The sequence below is a fragment of the Furipterus horrens genome, unplaced genomic scaffold, assembly GCF_987537825.1.
Source record: "Furipterus horrens unplaced genomic scaffold, mFurHor1.1.pri manual_scaffold_4, whole genome shotgun sequence".
NCBI classification, from domain to species: Eukaryota; Metazoa; Chordata; class Mammalia; order Chiroptera; family Furipteridae; genus Furipterus; species Furipterus horrens.
Window position 1 is genome coordinate 96,566,321 of NW_028327174.1, and position 23,933 is coordinate 96,590,253.

At 39.0% G+C, this 23,933-nt stretch overlaps 1 protein-coding gene across 3 annotated transcripts in view; it reads right to left on the reverse strand.

Moving 5' to 3' along the window:
* Positions 1-23,726, reverse strand: part of ERC1 (ELKS/RAB6-interacting/CAST family member 1) — a 520,356-nt gene extending 496,630 nt beyond the window's left edge. For all 3 annotated transcript variants that reach the window (XM_090273801.1, XM_090273803.1, XM_090273802.1), the window contains exon 1: positions 23,686-23,726. The gene's annotated coding sequence lies outside the window, so the exon portion shown is untranslated. The remainder of the gene's footprint in view (positions 1-23,685) is intronic.
* Between the last annotated feature and the right edge of the window lie 207 nt (positions 23,727-23,933).

Genomic DNA, 23,933 nt, shown 5'->3' on the forward strand with positions numbered 1-23,933 from the left:
GGATTCAATACACCCAGCCACATCCATTAATCACATATATCATTACTTTTATATTGTAGAGGTGTATAATATTTTATTTATAACTGTCTCCTTTTGTCTACAAAAATTCTATAAATTGAAAACCAATAAATAACTTACAATATGATAATGTAAATATTACTGCAGAACCAGATACTAACTGGAACTATAGAGAACACAATTGTTTGCTTCTTAAGATATATTACAACTTATAATTACTTTCTTTACATGTTTTCTCTGCATTTCTTAGTATACCATAAACCCTATTAAAATAGGATTGTTATACACAGAAACACACCCATTATTCATTACTGTATCATCCACAGCCCTTACTGCTGTACATGGCACATAGCATGCATTCAATAATTATATACTTATAGATAAATGGAAACTTTGTGGGAGGAAGGGGAGTGGAGAAAGAAGAGAAAAGATCAGGCCATAAGGGATGTCAAAGCCAATCAACTAGACATTAAGTATCACTACATAACATCCATTCTCCAGCATCAATCTGTAGTAGAGTTAGTAGAAGGAAATTAATTTACATATCTTATAAGTCCTACCAGCCCAGCAAATGTCAACTAAAGGTTAGAATAAGAAAGTAGTATTCTGTTTGTTATTTTATAATTTTTACAGTAAACATTTATTGCTTTAAATAACCCATTTATTTTTAAAAGCCTTCTCTATGTTGCGGGCAGTGAGATATTGAGTTTTCTTCCCTTAGTTCTTTAATAAGGTTCCTTATTAAACTTCAATTTTAACTCCAAACAGGGAAAGTACTATTCTATTCCTTAACAAGAATATACAGATAGCCATAAAAAAGGAGTAGCAAAAAAAAAAAAAAGTAGCAAAATAACCCACCTCAAGGTCTCCAAAAGGAAGCAGGAAAATGCTACTGAAATGAAACAGAAAAACATGGAAGGTAGAAGAGGCACAGCTGTGGAGGTCAATTCTTTGTGATCTAGTGTTTTTAACATCTAAATCCTATTTCCCATATCCATTACAAAATCTCCATCAGGTCTTAAAATAAAACACAAAACTGAGTTCAGACGTAACCACTACTACATATTCACACACAAAACTTGTCAGCTAGGTCAGAAAAACCATAAAAAGAAAACTACTAGAAAATTCCAGAATCATTTTTCCCTACAAGAACAGCATTGGGACTTCCGGCCAAGATGGAGGCGCAGACAGACATGCTGAGTCTCCCCCTACAACTACCTCAAAACTAGAGACAACCAGAAGTTCCAGAAAATCAAACTACGTGGAAGTCCAGCAAACAAAGATATAAAGAAGAAATACTCAGCCAGACAGGTAGGAGGAGTGGAGCTGGGGCGGAGAGGACACCGTGTGGTGGTGGCAGCAGCGGCAACAGCAGAAGGCCGGCAGAAAACCCAGTTACGCGTTTTAAAAAGTCAGGAGGGACACCTGGGGAGCGTTCCCAGCCCCTTACCAGACCTCTCAGCTTACTGTCCCAGCACCAGGGAAAATCAAGCCTCATTGCCTCGGACTGTGCAAACCAGTGGGGGTTGGGGTGGAGGCAAAAGCTGCCAGTCTCTCAGCAGAGTCCGCTTGTTTAAAGGGCCCCCATGGACCTAAAAAGTCCGCAGACCCACCCACTCTGGGAACGACGGCCAGTGCAGCAGCTAGAGGGGTGCCAGTCCGGTGCAGAAGTGGGAGAGGTGCCTGGAAAAGGGGCGAGTGCTGGGCAAGCGACTTTGTTCCTTTTCAGACCCCTCCCCCACATACAGCGACACAAAGTGGCAAAACAGGTTGCCCTTACTGATGAATCCCTAAGGCTCCGCCCCTTACAACGTAGTAGGAGCCACAGCTCTGCCTGGGATATGGTAGCAAACAAACACAGGAGACTTCCACCCAAGATGGAGGCCTAGACTGACACGCTCCCTTTCCCTCCACAACCAAGAAGAAATACAACTACCACAAAACCAGAAGATCCAGAAAATAAGTGGAAGTCTAACATATGAAGTTATAAAGAAGTGGTGCTTGTCTGGACGGGTAGGAGGCGCAAAGCCAGGGAGGAGAGGTCAAGCTCTGCTGTCCACGGCAACAGCAACGGTGGCAGAACAGCGGTAAGCACAGGCACCCATATTTAGGGGGAGACGAGAAGCACCTGGGGAGCACCCCTGGCTGCAGACCAGACTCGTCAGCTTGTGATTCCAAAGCCAGGCAAGGCAGACTTCCATTGTCTTGGACTGTGAGGCCCGGAGGGGGTGGCAACAGAGGAGGAGGCTCCCGGTCTCTCAGCGGAGAGTGAACAGCAGGAAACCATCTTGGACCCCTACCCCCGCAGAAAACGCCACAGCGTGGTGAGACAGGTCACCTGGCTGTGACGAGTGCATGGGGCTCTGCTCCCTATAGCACAGGAGGTGTGACAGCCCTGCCCAGGAAGCAAAGGTAAACATAAAACTGTCAGGATGGCACAGATCATGATAGAGATCCTGGGGACGCAGCTGACCAGACAGCAAATATCTAACGAAGTAACAGATAGGAAATCTTTCTAAGGCTCAGTTCAGAGCTTTACTTATAAAAATGCTTACAGACCTAACAAGACAGGGAAGGAATGAAGGCTAGACCTGCTGAAATGAACAAAAACACATATGAAACTAGTGGTGAGGGAAAGAAAACCAGGGATCAAATCAACAAATTGGAACATAGGGGAGGAACAAACAGTCAACCAGTGCAGAGAGAGGAAACGAGAAGTGAGGAAAATGAGGAGAGGCTCAGAAACTTATCGGACAGCTATAAGCGGGCCAACATACGAATCATAGGGCTGCCAGAAGGTGAAGAAGAACTAGAAATTGAAAAGTTATGTGAAAAGATAATGAAGCAGAACTTCCCTAACTTGGGGAAGGAAATAGACTTACAGGTCCAGGAAGCACGGACAGTTCCAAAACAACTGGACCCAAGGACAACCACACCAAGACACATTATAATCAAAATGTAAAAAATTAAGGATAAAGAGATAATCTTAAAAGCAGCAAGAGAGAAAAAGAGAATTACATACAAAGGGGTCCCAATAAGACTCTCAGCTGATTTCTCAAAAGAAACTCTGCAGGCAAGAAGGGACTGGTAAGAAATTTTCAAAGTAATGAAAAGCAAAAGCCTACAACCGTGATTACTCTATCCAGCGAAGCTGTCATTCAGAATAGAAGGGCAGAGAAAGTGCTTCCAGGACAAAGTAAAACTGAAGCAGTTCATCAGATCCAAACCACTGTTATATGAAATGTTAAAGGGACTTGTTTAGGAGAAGGAGGATCAAAACTATGAACATTAAAATGAAAACTGTATCAAGACAACCAACAACAGAAGCTAGGGAATTAAAACAAAGGCAAACTAAGTAGGTAATGAGAGTGGGAAAAGAATTATAGGTATGGGGAACATATAGGGGGGAGGTCAGCAGGGAGGGGGAAGGTGGAAAAGGGAGGGAGATGGTACAGGAATTAAGAAGCACAGTAGGAGGGAGTGGAGTAGACAGGAAGATGTTGAGAAGAACTATATGTACAACGAATGGACATGGACTAAGGGAGGGACAACTTAAGGGAGGGGGGCCACTGGGTGGAGGGAAACAAAGGGGAAAGAAACTGGGACAACTGTAATAGCATAAACAATAAAGCATATTAAAAGTTAATAAAAATAAAAAAAATAAATAAAGAACAGCATTGGTTTCAATACCTACATTGAGCAAGAACATCAGCCAGCCTGACCTCACCCCACAGACACCCATATATACCCACTCAGAATCCTGAAGTATACCCAGGGGCCTAAAAATAAAAATACACATGTAATGATTATATGTTAGCCTTTAATTCTCACTCTTCCCACCAATAGCCACAAGCATAACATGCAACTGCAAACAGCAGTCTCTCATTCCTTCCTCACAGACTAGAAGGGAAATAATAGCTTTCTACAACCCAAGTCTCTAATGGAACACCAAATATTCATAAATCAAATGAAAGTAGAAAATCCTTCAATGGCAACATAGTAATCTACCTCAAATTAATTACAATTAGATAGGCTAACAGAGCTGTGCTATGAAATGTTTATAAGTTGAACTAGAAAATCTAAGACATCAGTCATTAGTTATTTAAAGCATTATATGTGAAATTCTGACCTAAATCTCAAAATTACCAACATGCTGTGATGGGTTATACTAATCACTAATTAATATTTACTATAATAAAATGAGTTGAATATTTTAAAACACTGTATTTCAATATTTTTAAATATTCTGTCCTTTTTGTTTAATGTCACTAGGGGCAAGAAATACACTGCTATCTTCGGCACTCTGTGAAAAGGTTAACAATAGAGCACAAATTTTAAATCCCATTCAAGTATAATTTGACAGAATCTATCAAATAAATATAAATGTGCATACCCTTTGACCTAGAATCTCACTTTAAAAATTATTTTCTATAAGACATATTTCACAGGTCCAAGGATATATGTGCAATGATATTCAATTACTGAATTATTTCTACCAGCAAAAAAAGAAAGAACAGCTTAAATTTTCACCAAGAGACAATTAAATAATGGTATCTGCAAACCACACAATAAAATACTACTGTCAAAAAAAATTCTTAGGTAAGTGTCTATATCTAACAACCTCCATAAAGAAATCCATGATATACTATGAAATGCTGGGAGAGAAAGCAAGTTACAGAACTGTATAATACAATCCCATCAGTATACAAAAGTATATACATATGTATGTTTGTATATACACAGAAATTATTTGGATAAGAAGCTATTTCTAAAAGGTCAGATGAAAATATTTCCCTTACATGTATACACTTCTTTGTAAATGGCTTACTTTTACACACACACACACACACACACACACACACACACACACACAGTCACTATAAACTCAAGGCTTAAATAAGGAACTCAACCATTCACCACTATTATATGGTAATTATTAGGCTAGGCCCCAGGCTGATAAAGTCTCTGTAAGAAGCAGGAGGTTGGGGGTGGGGGGTGCTTCTACAAGTGAAAGAAAGCACAGATGTCTCTGCTTCCACCCTCAGAGTAGCATATCAGGTTTCCAACACCAGGCGAATCAGGTTGTATGACCTTAATCTGATTCTCCTGAGACCAAAAATTACAGAACCAAGTGGCTAAAGCAGCACTATTTTGGTGGCCTACCCACCAAAAAGAGCAGCTCTGCTAGGAACAGCAATGACACTTAAAACACTTGTTAGTAGCCATTTCATTCTTTTTATGGAAGGGTGAGGTGAGTAACTCAGTTACAACCAAGTTAATTGTGGTTTTTTAAATAATTCTTACCTATCAGTTAATCAAGTTAATTGTAAAGTCTAGCATGAGTTCTCAGCATGACAAATATCTTTTCAAGCAGATACTCAGAAGCAAATACAAGGTTATTTATTAATCACTGCTGTCCTCTATCAGTAATCTATGCCACATAGTTTGAAAGAGTCAAGTTTTAGGTTGTGTAGCCTCCCCCAATGACTCCAATCCTCACTGATACCCTGATTTCTTAAATCCCTAAAATTTTTAAATATTGTTTTGATTGTAGTCTTATTCTCTTTCATTTTATACCCACATCTCATAATTATGATCAATTCAACACAAAGTTCAGCAAATCCTACCAACTGATCAAACTGTATGAACACAGTGAAAAGATGCACATATTAGAAGCCAATATCCACAAATCCGAATATCAAAAACAACTGAAAACCCCAAGATTTTTGCAACTAATTTGGTGGCAAAACCATACCTGAACTGATACATCAATACCAATGTGCTTGATGAAGGAGCTGGGAGGCACCCACCCCAAAAAATAACTTGCTTGGAAAGTTAGATAATATATAGATATGCATCATATCACCTTTCTTAAATTATAAATTCTGGCCCAAAAGATCTTGGATATAAATATTTTTGGATAAGATAAAACATCCACAACATTATAAAGACTTCTATAATCAAGCAGAGCTACACAAGTTTTTAATTCTATAATATTTTATTTCTTAAGCTAGGTGGTGGGTACACAGGTAGTAATTGTACAATTCTTTTTGAATGCATGAAACATTTCCTAAATTTTAAAATTTTAACTGAAAACTTATAGGTAAACAGTGTCTTATTTTCTCCCTTAAAATAATAAAAGCATTTGAATTCAAAGTGTTGGGTTTTTTTGCTTGAAAACTAAGAGCATTTAGGAAGCAGCAAGTCTGAAAAAGGCTAAGGGTCTTAAAAACATTCATATATTTTAATCCAATTATTCCATAAACAGGAAACCAATAATACTTAAATGATCCAAAATGTAGAGAAAACCAACTACATTATGAAATATGATATATCAGCTTTATTAATAAAATTCAACTGAGAAATGTTTAAGTGAAATCTTTATGACTTAACATGGCACCTACCAAAAATATATTTACAACCAATGTTTGATTAAAAATGTTTATAATACAGAAAACGAAAGTGAATATACATTTAACATACTCTTGACTTTGTAAATGCATATATTCATATATATATATATATATATATATATATTGAATAGCAAAAAAAAAAGAGGAAATCTGTTTATTTTCTTCTTAAAAGTTGTCAAAAGTTTCCAAATGGGCCTCAGTTCACAGCATAGTCTCTCCCAGGTGCCTCCAACACCAGCCCAGACAGCTACCAACCACAGATCACTTTGTAGCTTCTACAGGGTAGTCCCAGACTAGACACAGGCAGTGGCTGACCTGGGCCTGTGCAACAGCCCCTCCCAAAAGGCCCCAGAACTTAGACACTCGGCGGGCAGCTTCAGACCAAAATAGAGCAACCACCCAGTTAGCTCCACAAACAACACCCAAAGAGTGGTGTTGGCATCAAAGCACTATGTGGGCACATCCCACTCAATGGAGTCAGCCCTCACACAGCAGTCTGTCCTCTGTAGTCATGGTCAATGCTCACAGCCAGTCAACCTAAGGGTCAGTCCCATCCACTGACATGCCAAAAGAAACCAAGGCTCAACTACAACAGAAGAACACACACAACCCACACAAGAGATATTCCTGGAATGTCCAGCTCGGGTGAACAGTGATACTGAGCCACTGGGCCCCACCAACACCCACTACATAAGGCCACAACTGGAAGACTTGGCAGATCTATCTAATATATAGAAACAAACCCAGAGACGCAGCCAAAATGAGGAGACAAGGAAACATATTACAAATAAAACAAAAGGACAAAACTTAAGGGAAAAAAAAGACCAAAAGGAGGCAAGCAATCTACCAGATACAGAGTTCAAAACACTGTTTATAAGGATGCTCAATGAACTTAGGGAAAGAATAGATGAACTCACTAAGAACTTCAGCAAATAAGAAACATAAAAAAGGACATAGAAACCATAAAAAAAAAAAGTCAGACATGAAGAACTCAATAACTATAAGAATACATTAGAAAGAATCAAATTAGATGAAGCTGAGAATCAAGTCATCTTCCATTCAAATCAGAAAGAAAGAAAAAGGAATAAAAAAAAGTAAGGATAGTTTAAGGGACCTCTGGGACAACATCAAGCATACCAACATTCACATCACAGGGGTACCAGAGAAGACCAAAAGGAATTAAAAACCTATTTCAACAAATAATGATGGAAAGCTTCCTTAAACTGGTGAATGAAACAGACATACAAATTCAGAAAAGTATAAACTCCCAAACATCATGAACCCAGAGAGGATAACGCCAAGACACATAATTAAAATGCCAAAGGTTAAATACAAAGAGAAATGTTTAAAGCAGTAAGAGAACAGCAGTCAGTTACTGACAGGGGAGCTCCCATAAGATCATCAGCTGAGACTTCTGTCCAAGATGGAGGCGTAGGTAGACACACTGCATCTCCCTCTACAACTAGGAAGGAATACAACTACCTCAAAACTAGAGACAAGCAGAAGTTCCAGAAAATTGAGCTGCATGGAAGTCCAACAAACAAAGATATAAAGAAGAAAAACTCATTTAGAAAGAAAGGTAGGAGAGGCGGAGCCGGGGCAGAGAGGATGTCGTGTGGAGGTGGCTGCAGTGGTGACAGTGGCTGTGGCCCGGTGGTGGACAGCACAGCCACACATTAAAAAAAGTAGGGAGGGACACCTGGTGAGCACTCCCAGCACCAAACCAGACCATGTGGCTCACAGTTCCAGGACCAGGGAAAATGAAACCTCATTGCTTCTGGCAGTGAAAACCAGTAGGGGTTGGGTGGAGGAAGAAACTGCTAGTCTCTCAGCACAGCCTGTTTGTTTAGAGGGTCCCCACAGTCCTAGAATGTCCACAGACCCACCCGCTCTGGGAACCATGGCCAGGGCAACTGCTAAAGGCAACAGTACCACGCGGGAAGTGGGAGAAGTGCCTGGAAAAGGGTTGAGTGCTGAGCAAGTGGCATTGTTCCCTCTCAGACCTACATACAGCACCACAACGTGGTGAAATGGGTCACCCCGTACTGACAAATGCCTTAGGCTCTAACTCTTACAATGTAATAGCTGTGACAGTGCTACCTAAGACACAGAGGCAAACACAGGAACCTGTAAAGTTGAGGAGACAGAAAAGTATGGACCAAAAGAGGGAACAAATCAATGTTTCAGTGGGAGAACTAAGAGACAAGGAGATAGCCACCCAACAGATACAAAGGTCAAAACACTGGTGATAAAGATGCTCACAGACTTGACAGATATGCTTGAGTACGGCAAACGCAGAAGGGAAGAAGTGAAGGCTATGTTAAATGAAAAAAGGAAAATCCACACAAAACGAATGGTGAAAAGAAGGAAACCGGGGTTCAAATTAATGATTTGGAACATAAAGAAGAAATAAACAATCAGTACAGAATGAAGAAACAAGATTGAAAAAAAGAAGGAGAGGCTTAGGAACCACTGGGCCAACTTTAAACATACTGTGCCAGAAGGAGAAGAGGAAGAGCAAAAAATTGCAAATTTATGTGAAAAAATAATGAAGGAAAACTTCCTAAATTTGGTGAAGGAAATAAACATACAAGTCCAAGAAGCACAGAGAGTCCCAAACAAGCTAGACCCAACGAGGACCACACCAAGACACATCATAATTAAAATGTTAAAGACAAAAAAATCTTAGAAGCAGCAAGAGAAAAGAAGAGTTACCTACAAAGGGGTTCCAATGAGACTATCGGCTGATTTCTCAAAAGAAACTTTGCAGGCAAGAAGGGACTGTCAAGAAGTATTCAAAGTGATGAAAAGCAAGGACCTATGACCAAGATTACTCTATCCAGCAAAACTATCATTCAGAATGGAAGGACAGATATAGTGCTTCCCAGACAAGGTAAAGCTAAAGGAGTTCATCATCACCAAGCCATTATTATATAAAATGTTAAGGGGACTTACTTAAGAAGAAGAAGAATGTCAGAACTATGAACATTAAAATGACAACAAACTCACAACTATCAACAACAGAATCTAAAAATAAAATCAAAATCCAACTAAGCTAACCAGAATAGGAACAGAATCATAGGTATGGGGATCATTTGGAGGGTTATCAGCTGGGAGAGGGAAGGGGGAGAAATAGGGAAATGGTGCAGGGATTAAGAAGCATAATTGGTTGGTACAAAATAGAGAGAAGGGTGTTAAGAATAATATAGGAAAGGGTGAAGCCAAAGAACTTATATGGACATGAACTAAGCGGGGTTGGATTGCTGGAGGGAAGGGGGGTACTGGGTGGAGGGGAGCAAAGGGAAAAGAAACTGGAACAACTGTAACAGCATATTCAATAAAATACACTTTAAAAAGTAAAAAATAAAATTTAAAAAAATTATCAGCTGATTTTTCAACAGGAACTTTGTACGCCAGAAAGAAATGGCACAAAATATTCAAAGTGATAGAAAACAAAAAGCTACAACCAAGATCACTCTACACAGCAAGGCTATAATTAAGAATCAAAAGAAAGGTAAAGAGCATCCCAGACAAAAAGGCTAGAGAAGTTCATCACCACTATTGCAAGAAATAGTAAAGGGACTTCTTAAACACTAAGGAAAAAAAAGAATTTAAAAATATGAATGATAAAATGACAACTCCATAACTAATTTCTTTTAATGTAAATGGATTAAATGTACCAATCAAAGACAAAGGTGACTGAAGAATAAGAAAACAAGACCTATATTTATGCTGTTATAAGAGACTCTCTTCAAATCAAAAGAAAAACAGACTAAAAGTAAGGAGATGAAAAAAGCTAATTAACGCAAATAGAATGGAAAAAAAACTGGGGTAGCAATACTTAGACAAAATACTTTTTAAAAGGCTATAAAGACAATGAAGGTCATGACATAATGCTAAAGAGATGAATCCAACAAGAGGATATTACCCTGGTAAACATTTACATACCCAAAGTAGAAGCACCTAAATATATAAAACAAATTTTGACACACGTAAAGGGAAAGAATTACAGTAATAGTCATGGTAAGGGACATTAATACCCCACTGACATTAATGGATAGGTCATCCAGACATAAAATCAAGAAGGAAAAAAGCAGCCTTAAATGACACCTTAGTCCAGGTGGATCTAATTGATACTTTTAGAATATTACACCCAAAAGCAGCAGAATATACATTCTTTTCAAGAGCATATAAAATGCTTTCCAGAATAGACCCCATGTTAGTCCACAAAACAAGTCTCAATTAATTTAAGAATAATGGGATCATACCAGGCATCTTCTCCAATCACACTGGTATGAAATCAAAAATCAATTACAAGAAAACTAAGAAAGATATCAACACATGGAAGCTAAATAACATGTTACTAAAAACTAATAGGTTAACAATCAGATCAAGGAAGAAATCAAAAGATACCTTCAGACAAATGAAATAGAATTACAACAAACTAAAATCTATAGGACACAATCCCCAAAGCAGTTCTAAGAGGGAAATTCACAGCTGCATAATCTACCTAAAAAAAAAAGAAAAGAAAAATTCTCAAATCAACAAAGTAACCTTACACCAAAAGAAATATTTAGAAAAAGAACAAACAAAGCCCAGTCCTCCAGGGGATTAGCACATGGGGAGTTCACATCCCAGGCTGCCATTTCTTGGCATCTCTAGAAGAGCCACCCCTCTCCTCAATCTCCCTTAGGACCTCTCTCCTCTGGTCGCACTGCATGGGCATCCCAGCCCAGTAACAGAAATGCTGAGCTTCTTCCTTGAAACACTCAGGCATTGGTCAATGCATAAAATGCTGAGCAGAAACAACTCAGAGCAGCTCAGTGAGCTGCTACACACATTCCTGTAGCTGGAGATTCTAAGTTTAATCATCATGTACAACCCACCTTCTGGATGGTACTGATGTTAGGGTCGACTTGCTGAAAAAAGCCAAAGGTCAAGAGCTGTTTGATCAGATTATGTACCACTTGGACCTTACTGAAAGCAACTATTTCAGACTGCGATTTATGGATTCAGCACAAGCAACACATTAGCTGGACGGCACAGAGAGCATCAAAATGGCCCTGACTAGTGTGACTCAGCTGGTTGGGCATCACCCTGCAAAGCAAAAGGTCATTGCCTGTTTGATTCCCAGTCACAGCACATGCCTGGGCTGTGGGATTCGGTCCCCAGTCAGAACACCTACAGAAGGCAACTAATAGATGTTTCTCTCTCACATCAATGTTCCTCTCCCTCTCTATCTTCCTCTCTCTAAAAATAAATAAAATCCAAAGAGTAACAAAAAGGACATAAGAAGTGGTTCACCCTACTGTCTGCATTTTCGAGTTAAGTTTTAAGCTTTATTCCTCAGAACCAGATAATCTTCCTGAAGAGCTAACTAGGTATTATTTGTTCTTCAACTAATTTAAAGCAAGACAGTCTCAGTGGAAAATTACAATGTCCCTTCGATACAACACTTCAGTTGGTAGTTTATAATCTGCAAGCTGAACTCGGTGACTAAAATCTTGCTAAGCCTAGTCCTGAACATGGATTTGAGTGACATCTCAGGAAATCTCACGAGAAGATGTGTATTTGTGAACAAGCTACCCATTTTCACCCTACCCCATGCCACCCAAATAGACTGAGGTTAGAAGAATCAGACAAACTAAAAGCTGACTCAAAAGGAAGCACATCCAGGTACAATATATCAGCTTTAGTGCTATTTTTCTAAGGTGACCCATGCCTTAATTTCAGTTAAGTGCCTAAAATTCTATATTTTTAGTTAATATAATTTTTCATTAAAAATACCTATACTTTGAGAAACATAGTATTTTAATCTACCAAAAGGTTTAATTAATAATGTGATTTATGTACACAGATAAATCTGAATGGCTACTTTTGCATGTTTAACTAGCTAATCATAGTTAACTGAATGGCTCTGTTATGGAAAGTTGTACAAAATGGAAAATGTGTTTACTTTTGTCTTTTCAATTTTCTTTATTTTCTCATTTATCTCATGTGCTTAATAAATTTCCCAGGTTTGATACAGCCTAATATTCTGGCCTTGTACAACCTTTAAAATAAAATTCTGAAGCCAAAACTAAAAACAAAAAAATAACAAAAAGTACCCCACAAAGCCCAAAGTGAGGAAAAGGAAGGAAATAATAAAGAACACAGCAGAAACAAAAATAGCATCCAAGAAAACACTACAAAAGATCAATAAAGCCAAGAACCGATTCTTAATACAATGAACAAAACTGATAAACCTATCCAGACCCATCAAGAAAAAAAAAAGAAAGAGGACCCAAAATAATAAAATAAAAAATGAAAGAGAGGTAACAACTGACACCATAGAAATACAAAGGATTATTCGAAAATATTATGAAAAATTATATGCCAACATACTGAACTACAAATAAAAGGATAAATTCCTAGAATCACACAATCTTCCAAGACTGAAGAAACAGAAAATATGAACAGACTAATAATTACTAAGGAAATCAAATCATTAAACTCCCACAAACAAAAGCCCTGGACGAGATGGCTTCACAGGTGAATTCTACCAAACATTCAAAGAACTCACACCTATACTTCTCAAATTCACCCAAAAAATTCAAGAAGGAAGGCTGCCCAGCTCATTTTACAAGGCCAGCATTACCCTGATTTCAAAACCAAACAAAGACATTACAAAATAAAAAATATATAAACACTGATGCAAAAAATCCTCAACAAAATGTTTTCAAACCTAATTCAGCAATACACTGAAAAGATCATACACCATGACTGACTGGAATTTATCCCTGAGATGCAATGTTAACTTAATATTTCCATATCAATCAACATGACATACCACATAAACAAAAGATAAGAATTATATGATTATGTCAACAGATGCAGAAAAAACACCTGACAAAATCCAACATCCATTTATGATAAAAACTCTCAGCAAAAAGGGAATAGAGAGAACGTAACTCAACATAACAAAGGCCATTATGACAAATTCACAACTAACATCAAACTCAACAGAGAAAAGCTAAATATCTTAAGATCGAGAACAAGACCAGGAAGACCACTTTCACTACTTCTATTCAACACAGTAGTGGAACTTCTAGACACAGCAATCATACAATAAAAAGAAATAAAAGACATCCAATTTTTTAAAACTCATTATCATAGAGAACCCTACAGAGTCCACCAAAAATATCATTAAAACTTTTAAATGAAAGTACGGTAGTCCCTCTCTATACCGCGGTTCACTTATCGCAGCCTCACTGTATCCAGGGATTTAAAAAAAAATATTATATTTAATTTTTTATCGCAGATTTTTCACCATATTGCGGGATTTTGCGGTACTGTACAGTAAATACTAAAATAAATGTAAGGTTCCTACTTCACAGATTTTCATGTATCATGGGGGGATCTAGAATGTAATACCCACAATAAGTAAGGGATTCCTGTACCAGGATACAAAATTAATATTCAAAAATTAGTAGCACTTTTATATACCAATAACAAACTGTCAGCAAGATAAATTAAGAAAACAATCCCATTTACAATTGCATCTAAAAATAAATGTAACCAAGGAGGTAAAAGACCTGTACGTGAAAAATTATAAAACACTGAAGAAAGACCTGGCTGGTGTGGTTCAGTGGATTCAGCACTGTCCTGAAAACCAAAGGGTCGCCAATTCCATTCACAGTCAAGGCACATGCCTGGGTTGCGGGGCCAGGTCTCCCATTGGGGGTGTGCAAGTGGCAACCACACATTGACATTTCTTTCCATCTCTTTCTCCCTTCTTTCCCCTCTCTCTAAAAACAAATAAATAAAATATTTTAATAAATAAATAAAAGTATAGGGATAACACAAAAACACCATTAAGAGAAAAAAAAAACTGAAGAAATTTAAGATACAAATAAATGGAAGCATATTCCATGCTCATAAATAGGAAGAATCAACATCCTTAAAATGTCCTCACTACCCAAAGCAATCTTAGATTTAATGCAATCCCTATCAAAATACCAAAGGCATTTTTCACAGAACTAGAACAAATAATCCTAAAATTTATACAGAATCACAAAACAACCCAAATAGCCACAGCAATCTTGAGAAAGAAGAAAAAAGTTGGTGATATCATGCTACCTGCTATCAAACTATACAAGGCTATAGTAATCAAAACAGCATGGTACAGGCATTAAAAGACACATATATCAATGAATCAGAATGGAGAGTCCAGAAATAAATGGTCAACCTATGACAAAGAAGGGAAAAATATACAATGGAGTAAAGACTATTCAATAACTAAAGTCTATTCAATAAATGGTGTTGGGAAAACTGAACAGATAACATGCAAAACAATGAAACTAGACCACTTATTTACACCATATACAAGAATAAACTCAAAATGGATTGAAGACTTAAATATAAGACTGGAAACATAAAAGTCCTACTAGGAAATATAGGCATTAAACTTTCTGACATTACTCTTAGTAATATTTTTTTGGATATGTCTCCTCTGGCAAGGGAAAAAGAAGAATAAATAAATTGGACTACATCAAACTAAAAAGGGTTTTTTTTGCACAGCAAAGGAAACCATCAACAAAATGAAAAGACAACCTACTGAATGAGAGAAGATATTTACCAATAATACATCCAATACGGGGTTATTATCCAAAATATATACATACAACTTAAAACTAAAAAGACAAAAAACCTGATTTTAAAATGGGCAGACAATCTGAATTAACACTTCTCCAAAGAGGACATACAGATGACCAACAAATAAGAAAAAATGTTCAATGTCACTAATCAGCAGAGAAATGTAAATTAAAGCCACAGTGAGATATCACCTCACACCTCTCAGAATGGCTATCATCACTAAATACAAACAAGTGTGGGGATGTGGGGAAAAGGGAATCCTCCTGCACTGCTGGTGAGACTGCTGGTGGAAAACGGTACAGATGCTACTCAAAAAATTAAAAATAGAACTACCATATAACCCAACTATCCCACCTCTTGAATTCAAAACAATAATCCAAGAAGATATTAATGCATCCCTTTGTTCACTGTAGCTTTATGACAGCCAAGATACAGAAGCAACCTAAGTGTGCATCAATAGACAACTGGAAAAAGAAGTAGTGGTGTATATATAAAAGAGAATACTACTCAGCCAACCCTGGCTGGTTTGGCTCAGTGGATCGAGCGTCGGCCTGCGAGCTAAGTGTCGCTGGTTCGATCTTCCAGTCAGGGCACATCAGAGAAGGAAAACTCTGACTCCAAAAAACCTCCGCTGCCTTGCTGCATACCTCTTCAGGGGGAAGGCTAAGGGAGTAAACCCCGACAGAAAATCCGGAGCCGGAGTCCCTAAGGCGGTTTGACGTTGTAGTCAACACCGGCAACTCCTGCGGCGCACCTGAAGCCAAGCTGTATTGACTCCGTCTTTCCCTTGGACCCTTCAGCTGCGAAGAGAGGGGGGGTCTGCTGCATGGGCAACAGCAGACCCTCCATATCACCCTGCCCAGGCTCTGTAGCTTCAGCTTCACTGGAGAGGACACTCCAGCGTCATCGCAAGATGTCGATTCAACACGGGAGGAGACAGATACCGTGTCACTCCCGAGTCGGACTGCACAACCATTCTCGGCGGTGCAGATAGACTCTTAAGAAGCTACACCATCGTCTCTCCAGACGGACGGCTGCCGACGACTACTCAGCCATAATAAGAAATGAAATCTTACCACTTGCAATAACATGGATGGACCTAGAGGTTATAAGTGAAATAAGTCAGACAAACAGATTTGATTTCATTTACATATGGAATCTGAAAAACAAACAACAACAAAAACTCAGATGCAGAGAACAAACTGATGATTATCAGGTGGGGGGGAGCTTGAGGGGGCTGGATGAAAGGGGTGAAGGAATTAAGAAGTACAAATTGACAGTTACAAAATAGTGAGGAGGATGTAAATTACAGCATAGGGAATGTAGTCAATAATACTGTAATAACTATGTACAGTGTCAGAGGTGTACTAGACTTATCAGGGAATCACTTAAGTTATATTAACGTCCAACCACTATGCTGTACACCTGAAACTAAAATAATACTGAATATCAACTGCAATTGAAAAAAATAAGTAAAAGTGAAATTTAAAAACTGATCATTCAATTACTGGAAAACTTATTAATATGTCTGGAATTAGTTGGGTATATGAATCCACTTTTTCAACAGTAAATTTTATAAAATCTAAATACAGATCAAGTAATTCTGAGAAAAAGCCTAGCACCTGAATTAAGATATGCTGTAAAAATATGCAACTGATCTCAAAGACTTAATTTGAAAAAAATGTAAAATTGCCCATTGATTTTTTAAACATGTTTCAACCTGTTGAAATGATGTTTTGGATGTTTTTGGTTGAATAAAATACATTGTAAAATTATAAAATCTAATAGTTTCTTTTTAATCTATAATGTGGTCCCTAAAATTTTAATTACCGTATTTTTTGCTCCATAAGATGCACTTTTTTTTCCCCAAAAAGTGGGGGGAGGAGGATCTGTGCATCTTATGGAGCAAATATTGTGTCACAGACCATGATGTGTATTACCTGACCTGGGATTCCCAGAAAACTAGAAGGGTACTTGAACCTTCAAGTCTCTACTCATTTGTTAATTACAGTGATGATGGTTCTTAATATTGCTGTTGACTGCTGTTCACTTTACATGGTTGAAATATTACTGTTATATTTTATTAAATATTTTAGTACACCATTTGGTTCAGAATATTTTTTTCTTGTTTTCCTCCTCTAAACCTAGGTGCACCTTATGGTCACATGCGTCTTATGAAGCGAAAAATATGGTACATATGTGTCTCACATTATGTTTCTATTGGACAGTACTTTCTAGAGGCTCCTTTGCCCCACAACAGCCATCACTAGTTCAATGAATGGCATCATCATCCCTCTAGCTGAGTACTGTCCAACAGGGCTTTCTTTGATTATGGAAGTGTTCTACACCTGATGATGACTGGGTGGTGGTGGTGGTGACTATACCTTATTCACAGATCCCTTAGGGTATTATGGAGCCAGAGTTCTTGGGAGACTGGAGAATATCATCTATTATTTTGATTTTTCTCTGGGGGAAAGGTAATAGTTACAAAAAATGTAGACCACTGCTGTGCAACAGAACTTTCCATGACAAGGGAAATGCTGTATATCTGCACTAACACAGGGGCCATTAGTCCCATCTGACTATTCAGAACATGCAATATTGCTAGTGCAACTGAGGAAGTGAATTTTAAATGTTATTTCATTTAAATTAGTATAAACTTAAATAGCCATATATGTCTAATGACTACTGTATTAGCCAACACTGCTTCTAGCCTACCTTCTCCACCTGAAAGTCTGGGAGTCACTTTAGTCTCCTCCACTCCTATCAACTCTCCTTTCCCCCACAGAAGTATACACACATATACACAGATACTGAATTATCCAGTCTTGTGTTCTTGAAAGCTTTCAATCCTGTATGCTTCTCTTATTTCTACTGTCACCGCTTTCCTTTCCACTGCCTCCTAATTGATCCTTAGACTCAGGAGAGAGGTAAAAGCTAAAGACAGAAAGAAATACTCAATATACAGATGAAAAATGAAGTATAGGAGATGAATCACCCACAAAAATTAAAACATTTAATGAATGTGTAGAAAAGGTTCAACAAAGGTGACTGAGAAAGAAAGCCCAGAGACCAGGAAGAAAAATTGAAGCATAATCTGAAAACCCCAAAAGAAGTGAGTTTTACAAAAAAAGGAAAAATCAATTGTATCAAAGGCTGTTGTAGTATGCATTCTTGAAAGTGGCTCTGAATGATCTCTGCCTCCTAGTATTCATGCTCTTGTGGAATCTTTCTCAACCCCCTCCACCCCCACCTGTGTGTGCTGGACCTAGTAACACCCTTCTAATGAACAGAATACAGCAAAAGTGATAGAATGTCACTTCCTAGATTAGGTTACAAAAATACGTTGGCTATTATCTCCCCTCCCCACCTCCTCCACAGAATTCTCAACCTCGGAGAAGCAAGGTGCCATGTAGCACTGTAATTCTATGCAGACCCAACAGCAAAGAGACTGATTTCTCCAGCAACAGCTAACAAGGACTTCAAATCTGCCAAGAGCCACATGAGTGAGACTAGAAGTAGACCCTCCCCCAGTTTACAGATTTGATGCCCAGTCAGGGCACATACAAGAATCGACCAGTGAATGCTAAGTAAGTGCAACAACAAATCTCTCTCTCAAATCAATACAATAAATAAATTATTTTAAAAATCATTTCACAAGTATTTACTCAAATAAAACATGATCTAATTTGACTTTTACACAAATCTATGCTTCTAATCAATCACAGAATGTTAAAAGTATGTACTAAATGTTTCATTGCAGATTAGTTGGTAACAGTATTTCACAAATATTTTTCCCATGTAACAGGCAAATTAATACTTAAAAACCAAAGGTCAAGCCCTGGCTGGTGTGGCTCAGTGGATGAGCACCAGCCTGTGAACCAAACAGTCGCTGGTTCGATTCCCAGTCAGGGCACATGCCTGGGTTGCGGGCTAAGTCTCCGGTTGGGGGCGTGCGAGAGGCAACCACACATTGATGCTTCTCTCCCTCTCTTTCTCCCTCCCTTCCACTCTCTCTAAAAATAAATAAAATATTTTAAAAAAAGAAAAAAAGCTCAGGGGTGTGACTGCTAATGGGTTTGGGGTCTGTTTTGGGGTGATATAAATGTTCTAAAATTAGTTATCAGGATGGTTGCACGAACAAATTGAAATGTACACTTTAAATGGGTGAATTAACTCTCAATAAAGCTATAAAACAAAATTTTAAAACAAAAAGTCTGCAGCTAGACTTAAACTATGAAAAAAAATATTAAGACTGCAAAAAACACCTAGAAGAAAAAATATTTGTTATATTTATGCAATTTTACAAAAGTTACATGCCATATGATTGCACAAAATTTCATTGGTTAGGAGAAACTAAATTGGAAATAGTAATTGACTTCAGGAATAATTGGATGGGATAAGACTTACTTTTTCCCTGTGTACTCATTTACACCTTCTGATTTGGTACATGTATTACCTATTTTTTGAAAAATAAGTATACATAAGATTAGTAACAACAAAGTCACATCTCTGCTTAGTGCAGTAAAAGTAGGTACTCCCAGGCTGCCTCTTTTGTTCCAAAAAGAATAAGAAATAATATATAAATCAATCCAGGGACATTTGCCTCATCTCACACTAACAAGCATTTAGTCATTTCTCTGGTATTAGACATTATAATCAGGCAGCATTTTCTTATTCAACACTCTTGACTCATATTTAAACAATGACACAGCTGACGACTGCATCCTTGAAAACTTCCTTTCCTTCACTTATAGTACATCACACTCCCCTGGTTTTCCTAACTCAATGCCTCTTATCAATCTCCTTTGCTGGGTTCCTCCTCATTTCCCCAGAGGATATCTAGAAAGTAAGTTCCATGAAGGCAGGGATTTTTGTTAGCTTTATTAACTACTGTATCCCCAAAAGCTAAAAGAGCACCCAGAACCATACTCAATCCCTCGTCGGCAGCCGTCCGTCTCGAGAGACGATGGTGTAGCTTCTTAAGAGTCTATCTGCACCGCCGAGAATGGCTGTGCAGTCCGACTCGGGAGTGACACGGTATCTGTCTCCTCCCGTGTTGAATCGACATCTTGCGATGACGCTGGAGTGTCCTCTCCAGTGAAGCTGAAGCTACAGAGCCTGGGCAGGGTGATATGGAGGGTCTGCTGTTGCCCATGCAGCAGACCCCCCCTCTCTTCGCAGCTGAAGGGTCCAAGGGAAAGACGGAGTCAATACAGCTTGGCTTCAGGTGCGCCGCAGGAGTTGCCGGTGTTGACTACAACGTCAAACCGCCTTAGGGACTCCGGCTCCGGATTTTCTGTCGGGGTTTACTCCCTTAGCCTTTCCCCTTGCGGCATACCATACTCAATAGTAACTGTTTAATGCATAAATGAATGAAACAGTGCTCCAAGACATGTTGAAGGCATACGGAAGAGCCATAGAAATAAAATACATTGCACATAGCCTGTATTTTGTTTACTTGTTTATATATTTCTCTGAAAATTGACAATTCATATACTGATTATTTGATTAACTAAAATACTTCATTCCCTGTTCTTTCTCCATCAACGTTTTTGATACAGTATGTGTAAAATGCACATTTAACAGGTCTTATATTACTTCTAAAAGCATAAACATAGGGAAGAAAAAGAGAAGTTGTTGCTATTACAACCTTCACTGTTATTTTGTTTCCAGTATTAACGTTGAATTAACAGACTGACATACTTGTCTGACTTTAGTAATAGAAAAAAAAAAAAACAAAAAGACTCAACAAGAATATCACAGTAATGACCAGAAAGTGATGTTCCTTGAAAAATAAATTGTAGTGGTTTTACTGATTCAAAAGAATATATGTACCCCTGTGTTCATGGCAGCATTATTTACAATGGCCAAGATTTGGAAGCAGCCCAAGTGCCCATCAGTAGATGAATAAATAAAAAGCTGTGGCAATATTTACACACAATGCAACACTACTCCACCATTTAAATAAATAAATAAATAAATAAATGCAGGCAATCCTACCCTTTGCAACAGCATGGAACAACCTGGAGAGTATTATGCTAAGTGAAATAAGCCAATCAGAGAAAGACAAATACCATATTATTTCATTCATATGTGTAATCTAATGAACAAAATAAACTAACAAACAAAACAGAAGACTCATAGATAGAGAACAGACTGACAGCTCTCAGAGGGGAAGGAGGTTGAGGGGCTGGGTGAAAATGGTGACAGGATTAAGCAAAAAAAGACTCTCATAAACACACAACAGTATGGTAAGTACCAGAGGGAAAGGTGGGGGTGGAGGAGGTAGAAGAGGGTAAAGGGGTAATAAATGGTGATGGAAGGAGACTTGACTTAGTGCAGTGAACACACAATACAATATACAGATGATGTATTATAAAATTGTACACCTGAAACCTACACAATGTCATTACCCAATGTCACCCCAATAAAATCAATTTTGAAAAATGTAGTTTTTTGCAGGCATAAGAAATTCTAAAGAGAAACAGATAATTTCTACCTTTACACTGTCCCCAAATTATGATTTCATTCCCACAAGAAGAATCACATCTTACTGTCAGCCATGCAAGTGTCATTTTAGCAACAAACATAAAGTGTCACCTGGAAGCTCCACATTTGTCCCCACGTGTACCCAAGTAAATCAAAGTGTAATTTAAAACCCAAAACTAAACATGTGAATTCAAATTTTTCCTTCTAAGTAAATAACCCAAAATCAAAACTATTCATTATATCAATTTACAATCTGATCTATCTGAATACAGGTAATTAAATATTTTACTTATAATTACAATTGGACCGCGCCCTTTCTCTCTTAATAGCTATTATATCATCTGTTTCCTTTAAGTGTCTTCAAGCAGAAGTATTTGCTACAAGATAGCAGTCTGCTCATTAAGTAGGCATGTTAAGAGAGGCAATGATCTGCAACTACTGACACTGACATCTGTATGTTTCTCTCTTGGGTTACAGGAAAGCACTTCCCTGGCTATGTTCCCAAATAAATTGAGTAAGCCTTGGGAAAGTCACTGCCTAATTTCCATTTTATGATGGTTTCTCTTTCTCCACAAATGAATTATTGAGAGTCATGCCCACTTTCATCCATTATATAATACATGTCCATCACAGGACCTGTTTCTGAGCGAGAAATAGCTTACATGACACTGGTAGGTAAGGTCAGTCAATACTGTAATCTCACAGGGAGCAGGAATCCAGAAAAGAAGATTCTGATTTAATGTGCTAAGTTATGAAACACTGATGTGAAGAACATTGAACACCATTTACTCTTTGTAATATCTCCCTATGAAGTGACAGACACACGTCCCCAGTATGTGTTATTAAAGAGCATTTTTAAAGCACTTGACTCTGAAAACATTCCTCAGAAATTGAGGGGTCTACAAAAAAAAAAAATCCCGCTTCACTTTTCAAGTGTTTAATAAAGACATCTGCAATTGAGAACTAAAAATAATAGTGTTGAACACAAAATGTCTAAATGTCAAGGTCTACTGAAAAACAAGCTGTAAAGGACAGCTGTACTTTAAACATTTAAGCATTTTTCATATAATTAGCTCAACAGAGCTGTTCAAATTGTTCATTTTATCCATCCAAAGCAGTCAACCTTGACAACCACCTGCAACTATTACTCAGAAATGTGTCTTCCAAAGCAACCACCTGATTCTCAGGCCTTTTCTTAAGGGGCCAAGACAGAGTTTGTAAACGTAGTAAAAAGAGATCTTTTCCGCAATGAAAAAAACACCTTTAAGAATCAAAGTGTAATGAACCTATTTCCCTAATATTTCTTCCTGACTGAAGTTGTCTTAACCCAAGATCTCACTCTTCTTGAAGGGTCTAAAACTTCAAACCCATCCACGCTCACAATTCACCCACTGAGCCAAAGCAGAGAAGAATTCTCTTCCCTCCCCGACCCATCCACCCACCCCGTCAGGAATAACTAAAGCCCTAAAGTAGAAATGTGAGACCTAGTGCAATAGCTTCTCTGCCTCAAAGGCAACATCCCCAGCTCATCTTCCTTTTGAAATACCACCATTCATCTCCTACACTACCACTTGCGAGAAGGAAAGAAAGAAAATCCTCACCTTCTTCAAAATGTTATATCAATCACCCAAACCCAGAGATCCGCCCTGACCGCACCCCAACCTCTGCATGGCTCCCCAATTTCTCCATCTCGCCACCACCTCGCCCGCAACATCACTTCTCATCAACCTTCCACAATCGGTTCTCCAAGCGTCCAGAGCCCCTAACTCCTACCTACCACCTCCCGCCCCGGGCTCCCCGTATCTGTCGCCTCCGCTCCCGCCCAATCCCGGAGCGAGGTTGGGTGGAGACCGCCGGTGGGCTGGGGTGGGTTGAGATCGGTTGGGATTAGGGGTGGGGTCGCCCCTCCCCGGACTTACCCATCCCCAGCGGCGGGGACAAGAAGGGGAGGGGGTCCTGTAGCCTCACCTACAGCTCCGCCCCTCCCCGGGGGCGCGCAGCCCTGCCCTAGCCAGGGCCGTGAGGAAGAAGCACGGTAAGAAAAAGCAAAAATCCTCAGGGCCAGGGACAGGCGGGAAGCTCTAGGTTCCGCCCGACTTCCGAGCTGCCGCCACCGGGGCCATCTCACCCTGCTCGGGGTTGCTGCCGTTGCTATTGCTGCTGCTGCTGCTGCTGCTGCCGCTTCTGCCGCTGCCGCCGCCGCCGCCGCCGCCCCGGCGCCACCACCGCCACCACCAAAGCCACAGCACTGCCCGGGCGCCCGCCGACGTCACTACGCCCCGCCCCCTGCGCGAGACACCTAACCCCGCCCCCAGGCCTCGGCCGCGAGATGCCCGGAGCTCCACCTCCCCCAAGCCAGGCTACCTCGCTTCCCCC